At 47.4% G+C, this 24,718-nt stretch overlaps 1 pseudogene across 1 annotated transcript in view; it reads right to left on the bottom strand.

Moving 5' to 3' along the window:
* The window catches only part of LOC147122467 (netrin-G1-like), a 39,749-nt pseudogene extending 16,739 nt beyond the window's left edge, over positions 1 to 23,010 (bottom strand). Inside the window, exon 1 of the transcript XR_015077754.1 lies at positions 22,569 to 23,010. The product of XR_015077754.1 is annotated as a netrin-G1-like (transcript). The remainder of the gene's footprint in view (positions 1 to 22,568) is intronic.
* Positions 23,011 to 24,718: the final 1,708 nt, after the last annotated feature.

Genomic DNA, 24,718 nt, shown 5'->3' with positions numbered 1-24,718 from the left:
CCCTCCGACAGTGCAGCGCTCCCTCAATACTGACCCTCCGACAGTGCAGTGCTCCCTCAGTACTGCCCCTCCGACAGTGCGGCACTCCCTCAGTACTGCCCCTCCAACAGTGCAGTGCTCCCTCAGTACTGCCCCTCCGACAGTGCAGCACTCCCTCAGTACTGCCCCTCCGACAATGCGGCGCTCCCTCAGTACTGCACTGGGAGTGTCGGCCTGGATTTTGTGCTCGAGTCTCTGGAGTGGGACTTGAACCCTTGACCTTGCCTGTCTGTCTCTATCTGTGTTTATAATGAAATCTGCGCCTGGGCAATACAGAGAATGGGAAACAGAGAATAACAGGAGACGGATCCGAGACTCCTCATCATTCAAACTGCTCGATAGTAAAACCCATCCGCTGGTGACAGGGTCAGGGGTCAGTCAGTCATCGCCACAACAACAGTAAATCGTTCTTCAAACATTCTCCTCTCTGAGCTGCTAAAGTGAGCAGAACATTGGCAGAGGGAACAGCGCAGTGAGGGAGCTCTGATCCAGGAATAAAGAGACTGGTGAAGTTTAATGTGCAGCCGGTTTACTGGGGACAGTGGGCAGTGAGTGAGATATTGGTCAGGGAGAGGATTCATGGGGATAAAGTCTTTTGCCTCAGGTTTAATCCACTTACTGTCGCCTCTCCCGGGCTCTGGGTTTTCAGTCTGAGTATTAAAGGTTTAGTCCCAGACCCAATAGAACGGGCTGCGATATTACAGAGCGAATGTTTGGCTCGTTCAGACTGAGATCCCATCTGCTGTTTGAAACTGCTTAAACTAAACTCCCTTAAAACAGGGAAAAATATACTTGAAAAGGATAAATTGCAGGGCTCTGGGGAAAGAGCAGGGAGTGGGACTAATTGGAGCTCTTTCAAAGAGCCGGCACAGGCACGATGGGCCGAATGGCCTCTTGCTGTGCTGTGAGATTCTGTGAACAGCTGGCGGAGGAACAGATACAGATGTTTACAATCCCCAGAGTATCAGACACAATCCCCAGGCACCAGCTTAGAATCAGTTCAAACTCACAACATCTGTGAGGAGACCCAAGTATATCCTGGAGTCAGATACCTGGGAAACGCCTCAAACGTTAGACTGTTAATGGGTTTCTGAACAGCACAAGCAACACCTTGTGAAAAGATCAATTTTTAAATGATAATGTTTGTAACATGATGGAGAACATTCTGGAATTCCTGCTGGAAATCCCGGGTGTTGGAGGAATGAGCGAAACATGGTGTTCATCTCAATCCAACACTCCGGAAAAATCTCAGCTCCATCTCCCAGTGTCCCTCTAATGGAGAACCTGCGACCTCACATCCTTCATCAGCTCTCTGTGTAGGATGGGTCAGCTCAGGAATTAATGCAAGGGCACCATTAATGCAAGTCTGGCAGCTCTCAGCAAACAACAGCACATCTACACTGTCCCATCAAACACTCCCAGGGCAGGTACAGCACGGGTTAGATACAGAGTAAAGCTCCCTCTACACTGTCCCATCAAACACTCCCAGGGCAGGTACAGCATGGGTTAGATACAGAGTAAAGCTCCCTCTACACTGTCCCATCAAACACTCCCAGGGCAGGTACAGCACAGATTAGATACAGAGTAAAGCTTCCTCTACACTGTCCCATCAAACACTCCCAGGGCAGGTACAGAATGGGTTAGATACAGAGTAAAGCTCCCTCTACACTGTCCCATCAAACACTCCCAGGGCGGGTACAGCACGGGTTAGATACAGAGTAAAGCTCCCTCTACACTGTCCCATCAAACACTCCCAGGGCAGGTACAGCATGGGTTAGATACAGAGTAAAGCTCCCTCTACACTGTCCCATCAAACACTCCCAGGGCAGGTACAGCACAGATTAGATACAGAGTAAAGCTTCCTCTACACTGTCCCATCAAACACTCCCAGGGCAGGTACAGAATGGGTTAGATACAGAGTAAAGCTCCCTCGACACTGCTCCATTAAACACTCCCAGGGCAGGTACAGCACGGGTTAGATACAGAGTAAAGCTCCCTCTACACTGCTCCATTAAACACTCCACGGGACATCGTGAGGTCATGAAAGGTGCTACAGAAATGCAAGTCTTTATTTTAAAGTTGAGAAGCAGAAACTCCACGTTAACATTCACCAGCTGTCACGACTCGCTGGGATTTCATAATTGGTGCTCGGATTCAGAAATAATTGGCTGTCAGACTTTTAGCCGAGCGAGGCTCAGACTGTGTTTCTACAGAAGTAGTGATGATCCTCCCTTTAATTCCACAGTTCGAGCGAAGCTCACAACACATGTAGTGAATTCACTGAGACAAGGATTTCTGGTTAACCACATCCTCCTTCAAACTCATGGACAGTGACTGAGTGATTGGGGGTAATATTCTGGCATGGATAGAGGATTGGCTATCTAACAGAAGGCAGAGAGTTGGGATAAATGGTTCATTCTCGGACTGGCAATTAGTAACTAGTGGTGTTCCACAGGGGTCAGTGCTGGGTCCCCGACTCTTTACAATCTATATTAACAATTTGGAGGAGGGGACCGAGTGTAACATATCAAAGTTTGCAGATGATACTAAGATGGGAGGGAAAGTAGTGAGTGAGGAGGACATAAAAAACCTGCAAGGGGACATAGACAGGCTAAGTAAGTGGGCAGAGATTTGGCAGATGGCATACAACACTGGAAAGTGTGAGGTTATGCACTTTGGCAGGAAAAATCGTAGAGCAAGTTATTATCTTAATGGCAAGAAACTGGAAAGTACTGAAGTACAAAGGGATCTGGGGGTCCTGGTGCACGAAACCCAAAAGGTTAGTATGCAGGTGCAGCAAGTGATTAAGAAGGCCAATGGAATGTTGGCTTTCATTGCTAGGGGGATAGAATATAAAAATAGGGAGGTATTGCTTCAGTTGTACAAGGTATTGGTGAGACCGCACCTGGAATACTGCGTACAGTTTTGGTGTCCATACTTAAGAAAGGACATACTTGCTCTCGAGTCAGTACAAAGAAGGTTCACTCGGTTAATCCCGGGGATGAGGGGATGGACATATGAGGAGAGGTTGAGTAGATTGGGACTCTACTCATTGGAGTTCAGAAGAATGAGAGGCGATCTTATTGAAACATATAAGGTTGTGAAGGGGTTGGATCGGGTGGATGCGGGGAGGATGTTCCCGATGATGGGTGAAACTAGAACTAGGGGGCATAGTCTTAGAATAAGGGGCTGCTCTTTCAAAACTGAGATGGGGAGGAACTACTTCACTCAGAGGGTGGTAGGTCCATGGAATATGCTGCCCCAAAAAGCTGTAGAAGCTACATCATTACATAAATTTAAAACAGAAATAGACAGTTTCCTAGAAGTAAAGGGAATTAAGGGTTATGGGGAGCGGGCAGGAATTTGGACATGAGTCTAGGTTCGGATCGGTCATGGCCCTGTGGGTAGCGGAGCGGGCCCAGGGGCCGTGTAGCCTGATCCTGCTCCTATTTCGTGTGTCTAATTCTGTTTTATACAGGAGATGGTTCTGTGATAGTAGATTGGCGGTTAGGATCAGATCAGCCATGATCTTATTGAATGGCGGAGCAGGCTCGAGGGGCCGATTGGCCTACTCCTGCTCCTATTTCTTATGTTCTTATGAATATAAAGGAGCGAAATAGTGAGGTAATCCTGTCACTTTATAAATCATTGGGGCAACCACACTTCGAATACGGTGTACGGTTCATAGAATACCGTGTACAGTTCTTCAATACTGTGTACAAAAGCAAGGAAGACAAGCTAAATCTTTATAAATCACTGGTTTGACCCCAGCTGGAGTATTGTGTCCAATTCTGGGCACCACACTTTAGGAAGGATGTCAAGGCCTTGGAGAGGGTGCAGAGGAGATTTACTAGAATGGTGCCAGGGATGAGGGAGTTCAGTTATGTGGAGAGACTGGAGAAGCTGGGATTGTTCTCCTTAGAGCAGAGAAGATTAAGGGGAGATTTAATCGAGATGTTCAAAATAATGAGGGTTTTTGATAGTGTAAATGAGGAGACTGGTGCACAAGAACACCCAGGTCTCGTTGCACTTCCCCTTCTCCCAATCTTTTGCCATTCAGATAATAATCTGCCTTCCTGTTTTTGCCACCAAAGTGGATAACCTCGCATTCATCCACATTATACTGCACCTGCCATGCATCTGCCCAATCACCCAACCTGTCCAAATCATACTGGAGTTTCTCTGCATCCTCCTCACAACACACATGCCAACCCAGCTTTGTGTGATCTGCAAACTTGGAGATATTACATCTAGTTCCCTCGCCTAGATCATTAATATATATTGCGAATAGCTGGGGTCCTAGGACCGATCCCTGCGGTACCCCACTAGTCACTGCCTGCCACTCGAAAAAAGACCCATTTATTCCAACTCTTTGCTTTGTGTCTGCAAACCAGTTCTCTATCCAAGTCAGGACCTTGCCCCCAATCCCATGTGCCTTAACTATACACACTAATCTCTTATGCGGGACCTTATCGAAAGCCTTCTCAAAGTCCAAATACACCACATCCACTGGTTCTCCCTTATCGATTTTACCAGTTACATCCTCAAAAAATTCCAGTAGATTAGTCAAGCACGATTTACCCTTTGTAAATTCATGTTGACTTTCTCCGATCCTGTCACTGTTTTCCAAATGCTCTGCTATTACATCTTTTTTTTAATGGACTCTAGCATTTTCCCCACTACCGATGTCAGGCTTACCGGTCTGTAATTCCCCGTTTTCTCTCTACCACCTTTTTTGAATAGTGGGGTAACATTAGCTACCCTCCAATCCATGGGTACTGTTCCAGATTCCATCGAATGTTGGAAGATGATCAGCAATGCATCTACTATTTCTAGGGCCACTTCCTTAAGTACCCTAGGATGTAGATTATCAGGCCCTGGGGATTTATCTGTCTTCAATCCCATCAATTTCCTTAACACCCTTTCCCTACAAATACTGATTTCTTTCAGTTCCTCCCTTTCATCAGACCCTATGTTCCCCGACATCTCTGGGAGGTTATTTGTGTCCTCCGTGAAGACAGAACCAAAATATATATTTAATTGGTCAGCCATTTCTTTGTTCCCCATTATAAATTCCCCTGATTCTGAGTGCAAGGGACCTACGCTTGACTTCACCAATCTTTTTCTCTTCACATATCTGTAAAAGCTTTTACAGAATTTACTAGAATGGTGCCAGGGATGAGGGACTTCAGTTATGTGGAGAGACTGGAGAAGCTGGGATTGTTCTCCTTAGAGCAGAGAAGATTAAGAGATTTAATCGAGATGTTCAAAATAATGCGGAGTATTGATCGAGTAAATAAGGAGAAACTGTTTCCAGTGGCAGGAGGGTCGGTAACCAGAGGACACAGAGTGAAGGGAATTGGCAAAAGAACCAGAGGGGAGATGAGGAGAACGTTTTTACAGCGAGTTGTTGTGATTTGGAATGTGCTGACTGAAGGGGCGGTGGAAGCAGATTCAATAGTAACTTTCAAAAGGGAATTGGAGAAATACTTGAAGGGGAAAGATTTGCAGGGCTCTGGGGAAAGAGCAGGGAGTGGGACTAATTGGAGAGCTCGTTCAAAGAGCCGGCACAGGTGCAATGGGCCGAATGGCCTCCTCCTGTGCTGTCTGATTCTCTGATGCTTTGTTCTCTGGAATACAAACTTTACATCAATTATTCAAAGACTGTCCGGGCAGAGATTGCGAGCGATGTAATTAGTAACCAAGGTCACGGCATCAGCTGGTCAATAGTCAGTGAGCCTCATGTCCTGGACACCCTGAAATATTGATCATGAGGCTGGGGGTCAATTGGAGTCTTTGGAGACTGAGATCGAGAGATTACATTGGGGAGACCAAATGCAGATTGGGTGACTGCTTTGCGGAACACCTCCGTTCAGTCCGTAAGGGTGACCCCGAGCTTCCGGTCACCTGTCATTTTAATTCACCGCTCCATCTTTCCCACTCAGACCTCACTGTCCTCGGCCTCTTGCATTGTTCCACGGAAGCTCAAGGTAAACTCGAGGAACAGCACCTCATCTTCCGATTAGGCACTTTGCAGCTTTCCGGACTCAATATTGAGTTCAACAATTTCAGACCATAACCTCGGCCCCTATTACATTTTTACTTATATATTTTTCCACCCCTTTGTTTTGGGTCTTCCCTTCCCCCCCTTTTCCTTTTTTTTCTCTCTCCCACATGGCAGCTGTCTCCCATCCTGCCAGTACACTTCACACCTAATCTCAGCCGTCTTTTGTCTCCACTGTCCTATCACCATCTCGTCTGGTTTTGAATACCTCTTAATGTCTCTTTTACTTCTTTTGTTCTGTCGCAGCCCTGCCTTCGATCTTTTTCATTTCCTTTCCAGTTTTGAAAAAGGGTTTCGACCCGAAACGTCGACTCTAATTTCTCTCCATGGATGTTGCCTGGCCTGCTGAGTTTTTCCAGCATTTTCTGTTGTTATTTCAAGAGATTATTGTTGGGTAAGGGTATCAATGGATACGGAGACAAGGCAGGTAAATAGAGTGGAGATACAGATCAGCCATGATCTGATTAAATAGCAGAACAGGCTGGAGGGGCTGAATGGCCTCCTCCTGTCCCTGTGTTCCTATGAATGGTGGAACAGGCTGGAGGGGCTGAATGGCCTCCTCCTGTCCCTGTGTTCCTATGAATGGTGGAACAGGCTGGAGGGGCTGAATGGCCTCCTCCTGTCCCTGTGTTCCTATGAATGGTGGAACAGGCTGGAGGGGCTGAATGGCCTCCTCCTGTCCCTGTGTCCCTATGAATGGTGGAACAGGCTGGAGGGGCTGAATGGCCTCCTCCTGTCCCTGTGTTCCTATGAATGGTGGAACAGGCTGGAGGGGCTGAATGGCCTCCTCCTGTCCCTGTGTGAGCTATAACCAGGCTGGTCTCATTCCCCGACATGCTGCTGCCGAGAGACTTTGGTAAAATGAGTGATATTGAGGGAAGTGGAGCAGAGAATCCGAGTCAGACTCTGTGAAGCCGCGGCCTTTTTATATAAATAGAGCGCATTGTCTGAACTCTGACCTCGCTCCCACACTTCAGAGAAACTCGCCCATCACTGGATCTTTGTTCACTCTGATTTTACAGCTCACAGCTAAAGATAAAACAGCAGAGATTTAAAAACCTGGACCCGTATTAAAGGGCCCTGTCCTCACCGACTGGAGTCACATATCGGCCCAGCCCGGGTAAGGACGGCAGGTTTCCTTCCCTAAAGGACATTGTGAACCAGTTGGGTTTTTACAACAAACCGACAGATTCATGGTCTCTGATCCCAGATTTTATTTCAATTTTTCAAACTGCCCCACGGTGGGATTTGAACTCACGTTCTCAGGATTATTAGTCTGGGAACAGAATCCCTGCATCACCGTATCCCGGCACATCACATCGCCGCAACAACAACCTGCATTTATATAGCGCCTTTAACACAGTAAAACCTCCCAAGGTGCCTCACAGGAGCGTAAATCAGACAAACTGACCCCGAGACACATGAGGAGATATTAGGACAGGTGACCAAAAGCTGGGTCAAAGAGGTAGGTTTTAAGGAGCGCCTTAAAGGAGGAGAGAGAGGCGGAGAGGTTTAGGGAGGGAATTCCAGAGCTTAGGGCCCAGGCAGCTGAAGGCACGGCCACCAATGGTGGGGTGAAGGGAGTGGGGGATGGACAAGAGGCCAGAATTGGAGGTTACAGAGATCTCGGAGGGTTGTAGGGCTGGAGCGGTTTGAACACAAGGATGAGTATTTTAAAATCTACAGATTCTGAGCAGGAATTAATGTCTTTGCACCAAGTTTGCAGTCACAGTCTGAATACATTCTCACCCTGGAGTCTTTCCGTCTCTCACCCACTCACAGTGAATACAGAATCAGAGAACAGAAGTTCAGGAGACGGAACAGATTGGGAAAGAAGGAGCGAGTGCACGTGGAAAAAACTGTTCCATATTCAAACATGCAAACTACGGGATAAAGGCCGATAAAGTGCAGCGGCCGCCATATCGTTGACAGAAAAATGATTTACTTCAAAAAGTACTTCATTGGCTGTGAAGTGTTTTGGGAGGTCCTGAGGAGGTGAAGCTGACACAGTGACACCGAGTCTGGTCTCACTGGGTCCGGGCAGTGTTTCACACACAGCTCCCACAGTGCAATGTGGAACTGCTGCAAGATTCACCTCAAACACTCCTAGTATTTATATAACAGATTACTAATTGAGCTGGAGAATAATTCCCTCTGATAAACTGCATGTTCTGCAATAAATTACACATTTTTAATTATTGGTGAACCATATGGCTGATGATTAAACAAGGAGTTTTGCCTCTAACAATTATGTAGAAACAGTTATCCTGAGGAGATGATTAACTCAACGAGACGATAATTAATATTTAGAAACAGTCCTGAATTTACATCTCAATGACTTCATTGCTGGACAGTTTATATCGGACTGAAACCCGCTCAGATCAGGTTGTCAGGCACGGTGAGATTACAGCAACACTGATTGGGATCCAGTCTGGTGTCTTTTGGGTGAAATCGGATCCTCAGGAAATGAAAAGTCTCCCAGCAGCCCCAGAGAGACTGAATGTGATAATAATAATAACTTCCGGGAAGTTATGTGCACATCACTTCCTGTGAACTGTGAACTCTGTGCATACGTCACTTCCTGTGCATACGTCACTTCCTGTGTTTGGACTAGTATAAATACTGAACTGCTCAGTATGGTAAAAGGGCTTCACCTAGAGGCATGGTGAAGACCGCTCTTGTATATAGTTTAATTATAAGTTGCTTAAAGCTTACTTTAAAGTTCCTTGATGTGTGAGACTCTTTTGTTACATCAATTTAAGCAACTTAGTATTTACACTCACAAATACTAGACCTTCGGACAAACTCGGAGTTAAGGATCCAGGGAACCACCCAACATGGAAAACATCCTTAAACCTACTCGTCTGGACTTGGACCCAAACGCACCAGCAGCTGGCAGGGTATGGAAGCATTGGTACTGTACTTTTGAGAATTTTCTTGATGAATGTAAAGCGAATGCTTCTACTAAACTGAGGATACTTATCAACTATGTGACCCCAACAATGTTTGAATATGTTGATGAATGGGATAATTACGATGAGGTGATCCGGGCACTTAAAAAACTATATGCCAAGACCGCAAATGAGGTCTATGCTAGACATCTACTGGCCACAGCCTGACAAGGGCCAGGGGAATCGATTAACGAATTCCTTCAAGAACTTCGCAGGCTTGGCGTAGATTGTAACTTTCAGGCAGCCTCGGCTGAGCTGTACCGCGAAGAAATGATTCGTGATGCTTTCATCTGCGGGATTGCCTCTCCATTTATACGCCAGCGTCTACTAGAAAGTGAAACACTTGAGCTACAAAAGGCTTTTGACCTGGCTTGTTCTCTGGATTTGGCAAAGAAAAATGTAGACCTCTATCAGCTGCCCAGATCTCGATCTGCTGCTGTAACTGCAACCAGACGATTCAAGTGGCCTCAGGTGAACCCTATCATGGAGGAGTCTAATCCTGATGATACTTCTGATGAAGAAGAGGAGTATGACCCCACTTTAGCAGCCTATTGGCAATCTAGGAAGGAATGCTTCTTTTGTGGAGATTCTTTTCACCCTAGGAAATTCTGCTCTGCTCGCAATGCGATCTGCAGTCATTGCGATAAAAAGGGACACTTTGCAAAAGTTTGCCAATCAAGAGCCTCTACGAGGGCCTATCCAGCTAAGGCCTACTGAACTGCCCCAATTAGGGCCTATCAAGATGCTCCGGCTAGGACCTATCAAGCTTCCTCTCGAGCTCTCTCCCGAAGAAGCACACCGAGAGTTTCAGCCACTCTCTGTGCAACGATACCAATTACAGCTGCTTGCCCACAGAACCTGTTTCATGCAGCTACAAAAGTTTCAATTAATGGGCATACCTTAGATGCCTTAATTGACTCAGGAAGTACTGATAGTTTCATTAAGGAACAGATTGTTCCGAAATTGAAACTACATGTCTTCCCATCGGACCAGGCAATTGCGATGGCTCAGTCATCACTTAATACCAGAATCTCCGGCTTTTGTATTATTGATATGACACTTAATGGTCGCATGTATCCCTCCACCCGACTTTCGGTGCTCAAGGACTTATGTAGTGATCTCATCTTAGGGCTGGATTTTCAAAAACAGCATAAGAAACTCACCATTGAGTTCGGCAGATCCAAACCTGGACTTACTATTTCTAATATACCGTCTAAATTACCGTTTTGTGCATTATCAGCAGCTTCACTTGATGAACCCTCATTATTTGCCAGTATTCCTCCTCGATGCAAACCAATAATAACAAAATCGTGGCGCTTTAGTCAGGAAGACCAATCTTTTATTGAGGCTGAAATCTCTCGACTTTTAGCAGAGGATATCATCGAACCATGTTCGTCGCCCTGGCGGGCTCAAATCGTCATCATCAAGAACCCTCTAAAACCTCACAAACAACGACTATGCATTGATTATTCGCAAACCATCAATCAATATACTGACTTGGACGCCTACCCATTGCCACGCATTGATGATCTGGTTAATAAACTGGCCGAATACAAAGTGTTCTCAACTTACGATTTAAAAAGTGCCTATCATCAGGTACTCTTAAAGGTCTCAGATAAGCAGTACACGGCCTTTGAGGCTAATGGACGGCTGTACCAATTTCGTCGCCTCCCATTCGGGGTTACTAATGGAGTGGCTGTCTTCCAACGGGCAATGGATGGCCCGGTTAAGCAGGAAAACTTAAGGGACACTTTTCCCTATCTTGATAACATTACTATTGCAGGTCACGATCAACAGGAACACGACGCCAACCTCCAAAAATTTCGGGATGCCCTCCATCACCGTAACTTAACTTTGAATGAATCTAAATCTGTTGAGTCGCAACCGACCATCAACATCCTTGGCTATTGCGTAGGCAATGGTATCATTAAGCCAGACCCAGAAAGACTTCGCCCGCTCCAAGAGTTCCCGTCACCTAAGAATCCGGCTTCTTTACGTCGGGCTCTCGGTCTGTTTGCATACTACACTAAATGGATTCCTAATTTTTCAGACAAAATCCAACCCTTGCTGCATGCTCGATCATTTCCATTGCAAACAGCGGCTGTTGCAGCCTTTAACCTTCTCAAAAAACAGTTGGAGAAAGCGGCTCTTCACTCCATCGATGAGAATCTCCCTTTCATAGTGGAAGCCACAGCCATCATAGAGGCGGTACGGAAGTGGAACCATTTCCTAGCTCGCCAGCACTTTACATTAATCACGGACCAGCGATCAGTCGCCTTCATGCTCGATAATCGAAAATGAACCAAAATTAAGAATAATAAAATACAGCTTTGGAGGATGGAACTGGCCTCTTTTGGTTACACCATTCACTATCGACCTGGCAAGGAGAATGTGGCCCCGGATACCCTCACACGAGCATTCTGCTCCACTATGTCGTCCTCTACTCTCATAGATGTCCATAATGGATTGTGTCATCCTGGCGTTACGCGCATGCTACATTTCGTACGATCACGGAATCTCCCTTTTTCTACTGGAGATGTAAAGAAAATGTGCTCAGAATGCCGGCTTTGTGCAGAATTAAAACCTCAGTTCTTCCGCCCCTCAGATGGTATGCTCATACACGCAACCCAACCGATGCAACGACTTAGCATCGATTTTAAGGGCCCAGTACCCTCTTCAACTCGGAACACATATTTGCTCACCATGATTGATGAATATTCACGTTTTCCGTTTGCCTTCCCCTGCTCCAATATGCTGGCGTCCACAGTAATCTGCTGCCTTGAGCAGGTATTTTCTCTCTGTGGCATGGCGGCTTACATTCACTCGGATCGGGGTCCATCCTTTATGTCAAGGGAACTCAAGGACTACCTCTCAGAACGGGGAATTGCTACAAGCAAAACGACGCCATATCATCCCATCGGAAATGGGCAGGTAGAGAGGTATAACGGTATCATCTGGAATTCCATACATCTTGCTTTAAGATCTCGGGGCCTACCAAACCAGCAATGGGAAGCAGTGCTTCCGGATGCATTGCACTCTATACGGTCCCTTCTTTCTACAGCCACAAATACTACACCTCAAGAGCAGTTCTTTGGATTCCAGCGTCGCTCATCTTATGGGACATCCCTCTTGTCATGGCTAACTACTCCTGGACCTGTATTACTCCGAAGATACGTTCGGACGTCTAAAAATGACCCTCTCGCAGACGAGGTCGAACTAACCGATGCCAACCCCACCTATGCAAACATACGATATTCCGATGGCCGAGAATCTACCGTATCATTACGGGATCTGGCTCCCTGCCCACCAGGACCTAGTGGGACATCGAGTGATGATATTTTACCAGGAGCCTCTTGGAACCTACCGGGTACCCCTCTCCAGGATCCTGATCTGACACCAACTAGCTTGGTGCCGGTAGAACCCCGTACTCAAAGTGGCGACCCTCCCAGTACCGTGCACCAAAGTACTGACCCGCCACAGACCAGCTCTGCACCTCCCTCTGAACAGAGACAGACCGACTCTGCACCTATTGGGGCTCGTACACGAAGCCATGATCTCCCCGACCCTTCACAGGGTAATTCAGGCCACACAGACTCTGACCAATGGCCAACAGCATGTAAGCTGACCAGCGACCCTCTACGACAGGAACCCAAACGGGTGCGACTCTTCCTCGTTCGGCGGCTGCGGAATAAAAGGAAGACCACAGCCGTCTAATCTCGCAGGAGGGAAGAATGTGATAATAATAATAACTTCCGGGAAGTTATGTGCACATCACTTCCTGTGAACTGTGAACTCTGTGCATACATCACTTCCTGTGCATATGTCACTTCCTGTGTTTGGACTAGTATAAATACTGAACTGCTCAGTATGGTAAAAGGGCTTCACCTAGAGGCATGGTGAAGACCGCTCTTGTATATAGTTTAATTATAAGTTGCTTAAAGCTTACTTTAAAGTTCCTTGATGTGTGAGACTCTTTTGTTACATCACTGAACATTATAAACATCAGTGGCCAGAGACACAATTGGACATATTCCCCACTGGAGATATTGGATAGGGTTCAGACACAATTGGACATATTCCCCACTGGAGATATTGGACAGGGTTCAGAGACAATTGGACATATTCCCCACTGGAGATATTGGGCAGGGTTCAGACACAATTGGACATATTCCCCACTGGAGATATTGGACAGGGTTTAGACACAATTGGACATATTCCCCACTGGAGATATTGGACAGGGTTCAGAGACACAATTGGACATATTCCACACTGGAGATATTGGGCAGGGTTCAGACACAATTGGACATATTCCCCACTGGAGATATTGGACAGGGTTTAGACACAATTGGACATATTCCCCACTGGAGATATTGGACAGGGTTCAGACACAATTGGACATATTCCCCACTGGAGATATTGGACAGGGTTCAGAGACACAATTGGACATATTCCTCACTGGAGATATTGGACAGGGTTCAGACACAATTGGACATATTCCCCACTGGAGATATTGGACAGGGTTCAGACACAATTGGACATATTCCCCACTGGAGATATTGGACAGGGTTCAGAGACACAATTGGACATATTCCTCACTGGAGATATTGGACAGGGTTCAGACACAATTGGACATATTCCCCACTGGAGATATTGGACAGGGTTCAGAGACACAATTGGACATATTCCCCACTGGAGATATTGGACAGGGTTCAGACACAATTGGACATATTCCCCACTGGAGATACTGGACAGGGTTCAGACACAATTGGACATATTCCCCACTGGAGATATTGGATAGGGTTCAGACACACAATTGGACATATTCCCCACTGGAGATATTGGACAGGGTTCAGACACAATTGGACATATTCCCCACTGGAGATACTGGACAGGGTTCAGAGACACAATTGGACATATTCCCCACTGGAGATATTGGGCAGGGTTCAGACACAATTGGACATATTCCCCACTGGAGATATTGGACAGGGTTTAGACACAATTGGACATATTCCCCACTGGAGATATTGGACAGGGTTCAGAGACACAATTGGACATATTCCACACTGGAGATATTGGGCAGGGTTCAGACACAATTGGACATATTCCCCACTGGAGATATTGGACAGGGTTCAGAAACACAATTGGACATATTCCCCACTGGAGATATTGGACAGGGTTCAGAGACACAATTGGACATATTCCCCACTGGAGATATTGGACAGGGTTCAGACACAATTGGACATATTCCCCACTGGAGATATTGGATAGGGTTCAGACACACAATTGGACATATTCTCCACTGGAGATATTGGACAGGGTTCAGACACAATTGGACATATTCCCCACTGGAGATACTGGACAGGGTTCAGACACAATTGGACATATTCCCCACTGGAGATATTGGATAGGGTTCAGACACACAATTGGACATATTCCCCACTGGAGATATTGGACAGGGTTCAGAGACACAATTGGACATATTCCCCACTGGAGATATTGGACAGGGTTCAGACACAATTGGACATATTCCCCACTGGAGATATTGGACAGGGTTCAGACACAATTGGACATATTCCCCACTGGAGATACTGGACAGGGTTCAGAGACACAATTGGACATATTCCCCACTGGAGATATTGGACAGGGTTCAGAGACACAATTGGACATATTCCCCACTGGAGATATTGGACAGGGTTCAGAAACACAATTGGACATATTCCCCAATGGAGACACTGGACAGGGTTCAGAGACACAATTGGACATATTCCCCACTGGAGATATTGGACAGGGTTCAGACACAATTGGACAAATTCCCCACTGGAGATATTGGATAGGATTCAGACACAATTGGACATATTCCCCACTGGAGATATTGGACCGGGTTCAGAGACACAATTGGACATATTCCACACTGGAGATATTGGACAGGGTTCAGAGACACAATTGGACATATTCCCCACTGGAGATATTGGACAGGGTTCAGAGACACAATTGGACATATTCCACACTGGAGATATTGGACAGGGTTCAGACACAATTGGACATATTCCCCACTGGAGATATTGGACAGGGTTCAGACACAATTGGACATATTCCCCACTGGAGATATTGGACCGGGTTCAGAGACACAATTGGACATATTCCCCACTGGAGATATTGGACAGGGTTCAGAGACACAATTGGACATATTCCCCACTGGAGATATTGGACAGTGTTCAGAGACACGATTGGACATATTCCCCACTGGAGATATTGGACAGGGTTCAGACACAATTGGACATATTCCCCACTGGAGATATTGGACAGGGTTCAGAGACACAATTGGACATATTCCCCACTGGAGATATTGGACAGGGTTCAGACACAATTGGACATATTCCCCACTGGAGATACTGGACAGGGTTCAGACACAATTGGACATATTCCCCAGTGGAGATATTGGATAGGGTTCAGACACACAATTGGACATATTCCCCACTGGAGATATTGGACAGGGTTCAGACACAATTGGACATATTCCCCACTGGAGATACTGGACAGGGTTCAGAGACACAATTGGACATATTCCCCACTGGAGATATTGGACAGGGTTCAGAGACACAATTGGACATATTCCCCACTGGAGATATTGGACAGGGTTCAGAAACACAATTGGACATATTCCCCACTGGAGATATTGGACAGGGTTCAGAGACACAATTGGACATATTCCACACTGGAGATATTGGGCAGGGTTCAGACACAATTGGACATATTCCCCACTGGAGATATTGGACAGGGTTTAGACACAATTGGACATATTCCCCACTGGAGATATTGGACAGGGTTCAGAGACACAATTGGACATATTCCACACTGGAGATATTGGGCAGGGTTCAGACACAATTGGACATATTCCCCACTGGAGATATTGGACAGGGTTCAGAAACACAATTGGACATATTCCCCACTGGAGATATTGGACAGGGTTCAGAGACACAATTGGACATATTCCCCACTGGAGATATTGGACAGGGTTCAGACACAATTGGACATATTCCCCACTGGAGATATTGGATAGGGTTCAGACACACAATTGGACATATTCTCCACTGGAGATATTGGACAGGGTTCAGACACAATTGGACATATTCCCCACTGGAGATACTGGACAGGGTTCAGACACAATTGGACATATTCCCCACTGGAGATATTGGATAGGGTTCAGACACACAATTGGACATATTCCCCACTGGAGATACTGGACAGGGTTCAGAGACACAATTGGACATATTCCCCACTGGAGATATTGGACAGGGTTCAGAGACACAATTGGACATATTCCCCACTGGAGATATTGGACAGGGTTCAGAAACACAATTGGACATATTCCCCAATGGAGACACTGGACAGGGTTCAGAGACACAATTGGACATATTCCCCACTGGAGATATTGGACAGGGTTCAGACACAATTGGACAAATTCCCCACTGGAGATATTGGATAGGATTCAGACACAATTGGACATATTCCCCACTGGAGATATTGGACCGGGTTCAGAGACACAATTGGACATATTCCACACTGGAGATATTGGACAGGGTTCAGAGACACAATTGGACATATTCCCCACTGGAGATATTGGACAGGGTTCAGAGACACAATTGGACATATTCCACACTGGAGATATTGGACAGGGTTCAGACACAATTGGACATATTCCCCACTGGAGATATTGGACAGGGTTCAGACACAATTGGACATATTCCCCACTGGAGATATTGGACCGGGTTCAGAGACACAATTGGACATATTCCCCACTGGAGATATTGGACAGGGTTCAGAGACACAATTGGACATATTCCCCACTGGAGATATTGGACAGTGTTCAGAGACACGATTGGACATATTCCCCACTGGAGATATTGGACAGGGTTCAGACACAATTGGACATATTCCCCACTGGAGATATTGGACAGGGTTCAGAGACACAATTGGACATATTCCCCACTGGAGATATTGGACAGGGTTCAGACACAATTGGACATATTCCCCACTGGAGATACTGGACAGGGTTCAGACACAATTGGACATATTCCCCACTGGAGATACTGGACAGGGTTCAGACACAATTGGACATATTCCCCACTGGAGATATTGGATAGGGTTCAGACACACAATTGGACATATTCCCCACTGGAGATATTGGACAGGGTTCAGAGACACAATTGGACATATTCCACACTGGAGATATTGGGCAGGGTTCAGACACAATTGGACATATTCCCCACTGGAGATATTGGACAGTGTTCAGAGACACGATTGGACATATTCCCCACTGGAGATATTGGACAGGGTTCAGACACAATTGGACATATTCCCCACTGGAGATATTGGACAGGGTTCAGAGACACAATTGGACATATTCCCCACTGGAGATATTGGACAGGGTTCAGACACAATTGGACATATTCCCCACTGGAGATACTGGACAGGGTTCAGACACAATTGGACATATTCCCCACTGGAGATACTGGACAGGGTTCAGACACAATTGGACATATTCCCCACTGGAGATATTGGATAGGGTTCAGACACACAATTGGACATATTCCCCACTGGAGATATTGGACAGGGTTCAGAGACACAATTGGACATATTCCACACTGGAGATATTGGGCAGGGTTCAGACACAATTGGACATATTCCCCACTGGAGATATTGGACAGGGTTTAGACACAATTGGACATATTCCCCACTGGAGATATTGGACAGGGTTCAGAGACACAATTGGACATATTCCACACTGGAGATATTGGGCAGGGTTCAGACACAATTGGACATATTCCCCACTGGAGATATTGGACAGGGTTCAGAAACACAATTGGACATATTCCCCACTGGAGATATTGGACAGGGTTCAGAGACACAATTGGACATATTCCCCACTGGAGATATTGGACAGGGTTCAGACACAATTGGACATATTCCCCACTGGAGATATTGGATAGGGTTCAGACACACAATTGGACATATTCTCCACTGGAGATATTGGACAGGGTTCAGACACAATTGGACATATTCCCCACTGGAGATACTGGACAGGGTTCAGACACAATTGGACATATTCCCCACTGGAGATATTGGATAGGGTTCAGACACACAATTGGACATATTCCCCACTGGAGATACTGGACAGGGTTCAGAGACACAATTGGACATATTCCCCACTGGAGATATTGGACAGGGTTCAGAGACACAATTGGACATATTCCCCACTGGAGATATTGGACAGGGTTCAGAAACACAATTGGACATATTCCCCAATGGAGACACTGGACAGGGTTCAGAGACACAATTGGACATATTCCCCACTGGAGATATTGGACAGGGTTCAGACACAATTGGACAAATTCCCCACTGGAGATATTGGATAGGATTCAGACACAATTGGACATATTCCCCACTGGAGATATTGGACCGGGTTCAGAGACACAATTGGACATATTCCACACTGGAGATATTGGACAGGGTTCAGAGACACAATTGGACATATTCCCCACTGGAGATATTGGACAGGGTTCAGAGACACAATTGGACATATTCCACACTGGAGATATTGGACAGGGTTCAGACACAATTGGACATATTCCCCACTGGAGATATTGGACAGGGTTCAGACACAATTGGACATATTCCCCACTGGAGATATTGGACCGGGTTCAGAGACACAATTGGACATATTCCCCACTGGAGATATTGGACAGGGTTCAGACACAATTGGACATATTCCCCACTGGAGATATTGGATAGGGTTCAGACACACAATTGGACATATTCCCCACTGGAGATATTGGACAGGGTTCAGACACAATTGGACATATTCCCCACTGGAGATACTGGACAGGGTTCAGAGACACAATTGGACATATTCCCCACTGGAGATATTGGACAGGGTTCAGAGACACAATTGGACATATTCCCCACTGGAGATATTGGACAGGGTTCAGAAACACAATTGGACATATTCCCCACTGGAGATATTGGACAGGGTTCAGAGACACAATTGGACATATTCCACACTGGAGATATTGGGCAGGGTTCAGACACAATTGGACATATTCCCCACTGGAGATATTGGACAGGGTTTAGACACAATTGGACATATTCCCCACTGGAGATATTGGACAGGGTTCAGAGACACAATTGGACATATTCCACACTGGAGATATTGGGCAGGGTTCAGACACAATTGGACATATTCCCCACTGGAGATATTGGACAGGGTTCAGAAACACAATTGGACATATTCCCCACTGGAGATATTGGACAGGGTTCAGAGACACAATTGGACATATTCCCCACTGGAGATATTGGACAGGGTTCAGACACAATTGGACATATTCCCCACTGGAGATATTGGATAGGGTTCAGACACACAATTGGACATATTCTCCACTGGAGATATTGGACAGGGTTCAGACACAATTGGACATATTCCCCACTGGAGATACTGGACAGGGTTCAGACACAATTGGACATATTCCCCACTGGAGATATTGGATAGGGTTCAGACACACAATTGGACATATTCCCCACTGGAGATATTGGACAGGGTTCAGAGACACAATTGGACATATTCCCCACTGGAGATATTGGACAGGGTTCAGACACAATTGGACATATTCCCCACTGGAGATATTGGACAGGGTTCAGAGACACAATTGGACATATTCCCCACTGGAGATATTGGACAGGGTTCAGAAACACAATTGGACATATTCCCCAATGGAGACACTGGACAGGGTTCAGAGACACAATTGGACATATTCCCCACTGGAGATATTGGACAGGGTTCAGACACAATTGGACAAATTCCCCACTGGAGATATTGGATAGGATTCAGACACAATTGGACATATTCCCCACTGGAGATATTGGACCGGGTTCAGAGACACAATTGGACATATTCCACACTGGAGATATTGGACAGGGTTCAGAGACACAATTGGACATATTCCCCACTGGAGATATTGGACAGGGTTCAGAGACACAATTGGACATATTCCACACTGGAGATATTGGACAGGGTTCAGACACAATTGGACATATTCCCCACTGGAGATATTGGACAGGGTTCAGACACAATTGGACATATTCCCCACTGGAGATATTGGACCGGGTTCAGAGACACAATTGGACATATTCCCCACTGGAGATATTGGACAGGGTTCAGAGACACAATTGGACATATTCCCCACTGGAGATATTGGACAGTGTTCAGAGACACGATTGGACATATTCCCCACTGGAGATATTGGACAGGGTTCAGACACAATTGGACATATTCCCCACTGGAGATATTGGACAGGGTTCAGACACAATTGGACATATTCCCCACTGGAGATATTGGACCGGGTTCAGAGACACAATTGGACATATTCCCCACTGGAGATATTGGACAGGGTTCAGAGACACAATTGGACATATTCCCCACTGGAGATATTGGACAGGGTTCAGACACAATTGGACATATTCCCCACTGGAGATATTGGACAGGGTTCAGAGACACAATTGGACATATTCCCCACTGGAGATATTGGACAGGGTTCAGACACAATTGGACATATTCCCCACTGGAGATATTGGACAGAGTTCAGACACAATTGGACATATTCCCCACTGGAGATATTGGACAGGGTTCAGACACAATTGGACATATTCCCCACTGGAGATATTGGACAGGGTTCAGACACAATTGGACATATTCCCCACTGGAGATATTGGACAGGGTTCAGACACAATTGGACATATTCCCCACTGGAGATATTGCACAGAGTTCAGACACAGGGTCAGGGGCTCCAGCGGGTGTTTATAAACATTCGACCTTCCTCCTCACATCTATTACTGTGTCTAATTTTACAATCACTGCCACCCCTTATGCCGAGATGCTGTGAAGCAGCAAGTTTTGTGTTTTACGTGTCCTGACCTTTGCTGTTCAGTCCAGCAGGGTTACATATCCTCACAGTCTCACTAAATGCAACTTATCAGACTGTTATTCCGTCTCCATGTCCTCATCATCACCAAGACCGCCAACTTCCACCTCCGTAACATCGCCCGTCTCCAGCCGGCTCAGCTCAACTGCTGCTGAAACCCTCACCTTTCTCACCTCGACACTCGATTATTCCAACGCTCTCCCGGCCAGCCACCCACCTTGCACCCTCCGGTAGCTCATCCCAAACTCTGCTGCCCATATCCTAACTCACACCAAGTCCCGTCCACCAATCACTCCTGTGCTCACTGAACTACATTGGCTCCCAGTCCAGTAAAATTGCCCCTCTCTATTTCTGTAACCTCCTTCAGCCCTATAACCCTCCGAGATCTCTGCGCTCCTCCAACTCTGACCTCTGTCCATCCCCCAATTCCTTTGCCCCACCATTGGCGGCCGTGCCTTCAGCTGCCTGGGCCCTAAGCTCTGGAATTCTCTCCCTAAACCACTCCGCCTCTCTACCTCTCTCTCCTCCTTACAGTCCTTCCTTAAAACCGACCTCTGTGACCAAGATTTTGGTTACCTGTCGTAATGTCTCCTTCGGTTCAAGAGGAACGCCCAGCACCACTTTCTCAAGGGGCAACTAGGGATGGGCAGTAAATGCAGGTCTTGCTGACAATTCCCACACACCGAGAATGAATAAAAAAACTCCACCAAGATAATAATCCACAAGGGAGAATCGCCGGACTGCAAACGCTGCTCCGTTTAGGGCCTCGATATTTAAAGTTTGTTTGAAGGATTTATTCAAAGACCACACTGAATAGAATCATAGGATCAGACAGGACAGAAGATGGCCGTTCGGCCCATCGTGCCTGTGCCGGCTCTTTGAAAGAGCTCTCCAATTAGTCCCACTCCCTGCCCTTTCCCCACAGCCCTGCAAATCTTTCCTTTTCTAGCGTTTCTCCAAGTCCCTTTTGAAAGTTATTATTGAATCTGCTTCCACCGCCCTTTCAGGCAGCGCATTCCAGATCACAAAAACTGCGTAAAAACATTCTCCTCATCTCCCCTCTGGTTCTTTTGCTAATTCCCTTCACTCTGTGTCCTCTGGTTACCGACCCTCCTGCCACTGGAAACAGTTTCTCCTTATTTACTCGATCAAACCCTTCATGGTTTTGAACATCTCTACTAAATCTTCTCTTAACCTTTTCTGCTCTAAGGAGAACAATCCCAGCTTCTCCATTCTCTCCACATAACTGAAGTCCCTCATCCCCGGCACCATTCGAGTAAATCTCCGCTGCACCCTCTCCAAGGCCTTGACATCCTTCCTAAAGTGTGTTGCCCAGAATTGGCCACAATACTCCAGCTGGGGCCTCACCAGTGATTTATAAAGGTTCACCATAACTCGCTTGCTTTTGGACTCGATGCCCCTGGTAATGAAGCAAATGTAGGAGTTTGGATGGAATTCCCTTTGATAACGGCCGTTCAGTGAGCGTCCATTTACAGCGCGACACACAACAGAGGCTGGCTCAGAGAGGCTTCTACTCACCAGCGTGCAGTACATCTCGGGGGTCTCTCCACACGTACTGTCAGAGGGATCCAACCTGACCTTCAGGAACCTGGTGAGCAGGGCGGCCTCGGGCTGGCAGGCCATGTAATCCCAACTCAGCCCCTGGTCCCAGTGAACCTGAGTCTTACACAGGTCGTAGTGACCCCAGGACGGGAAGTGCTGAGCGGCGAGAGACAGGGCCGCCCAAAGGGCCTGAAGGGGCAACAAACCGGACAGACGCATCGCTCCGACTGGACCCCGCGCAGAGAGCGGAGATCTCGGTCCGTCTGGGGGTGATTCAGGGGGTCTCTGCTCCGACTGGACCCCGCACAGAGAGCGGTGATCTCGGTCTGTCTGGGGGTGATTCAGGGGGTCTCTGCTCCGACTGGACCCCGCACAGAGAGCGGTGATCTCGGACCGTCTGGGGGTGATTCAGGGGGTCTCTGCTCCGACTGGACCCCACACAGAGAGCGGTGATCTCGGTCCGTCTGGGGGTGATTCAGGGGGTCTCTGCTCCGACTGGACCCCACACAGAGAGCGGTGATCTCGGTCCGTCTGGGGGTGATTCAGGGGGGTCTCTGCTCCGACTGGACCCCGCACAGAGGGCGGTGATCTCGGTCCGTCTGGGGGTGATTCAGGGGGTCTCTGCTCCGACTGGACCCCGCACAGAGAGCGGTGATCTCGGTCTGTCTGGGGGTGATTCAGGGGGTCTCTGCTCCGACTGGACCCTGCACAGAGAGCGGTGCTCTCGATGCTAGCAGATGTGCCGGGTGTTGGGATTCCAGCTGTTTTCCCAGTGTTGGTGCAGATGTGCCGGGTGTTGGGATTCCAGCTGTTTTCCCAGTGTTGGTGCAGATGTGCCGGGTGTTGGGATTCCAGCTGTTTCCCCAGTGTTGGTGCAGATGTTCAGGGCGTTGGGATTCCAGCTGTTTTCTCAGTGTTGGTGCAGATGTTCCAGGTGTTGGGATTCCAGCTGTTTTCCCAGTGTTGGTGCAGATGTGCTGGGTGTTGGGATTCCAGCTGTTTATCCCAGTGTTGGTGCAGATGTGCCGGGTGTTGGGATTCCAGCTGTTTTCCCAGTGTTGGTGCAGATGTGCCGGGTGTTGGGATTCCAGCTGTTTTCCCAGTGTTGGTGCAGATGTTCAGGGTGTTGGGATTCCAGCTGTTTCCCCAGTGTTGGTGCAGATGTGCCGGGTGTTGGGATTCCAGCTGTTTTCCCCCAGCTGTTCGCTGTCAGACAGATGTTCTGATTGGCTGATCAGTCAGTACTGGGACCCAATGTGATGACTGTCTCCTGACCAGAGTCTGTTTCCCCTCGATCATCTCTTCTTTCTGGCATCAGTTCCCTGTTAGGAGAGAAATAAAATCAATGAATTTTGGAATAGGTGCTGCTCCTGACCTTCGATCATCGACCTTCGGCCTCTGACCCCACCCTCAGACTCCGCCTCCCATTAGCTGCAGCGTTACAGAAATAATCACCAGTTGTGAATCACAGCAGCCAATAGGAGGCGGCTCAATGACTCTCGTTAAGATACCAAATGACATAAGTGGCCAATTATCCTTTATTTAATGATGTTGGTTGAGGGATAAATATTGGTCAGGACTCCGGGGAGAACTCCCCTGCTCTTCTTCGAATATTGCCGTCGGATCTTTTACATCCACCTGAGAGAATAGATGGGGTTTCAGCTTAATGTCTCATCCAAAGGACAGCACCTCTGACAGTGCAGCACTCCCTCAGTACTGCCCCTCCGACAGTGCAGCACTCCCTCAGTACTGCCCCTCCGACAGTGCCGCGCCCCCTCAGTACTGCCCCTCTGACAGTGCAGCACTCCCTCAGTACTGCCCCTCCGACAGTGCAGCACTCCCTCAGTACTGCCCCTCCGACAGTGCAGCACTCCCTCAGTACTGCCCCTCCGACAGTGCAGCACTCCCTCAGTACTGCCCCTCCGACAGTGCAGCACTCCCTCAGTACTGACCCTCCGACAGTGCAGCACTCCCTCAGTACTGCCCCTCCGACAGTGCAGCACTCCCTCAGTACTGCACCTCTGACAGTGCGGAGCTCCCTCAGTACTGCCCCTCCGACAGTGCAGCGCGCCCTCAGTACTGCCCCTCCGACAGTGCCGCGCTCCCTCAGTACTGCCCCTCTGACA

The sequence above is a fragment of the Somniosus microcephalus genome, chromosome 3, assembly GCF_052327205.1.
Source record: "Somniosus microcephalus isolate GS21.2 chromosome 3, FLI_Smic_1.0, whole genome shotgun sequence".
Lineage (NCBI taxonomy): Eukaryota > Metazoa > Chordata > Chondrichthyes > Squaliformes > Somniosidae > Somniosus > Somniosus microcephalus.
This window is presented reverse-complemented; position numbering and strand designations above follow the sequence as displayed.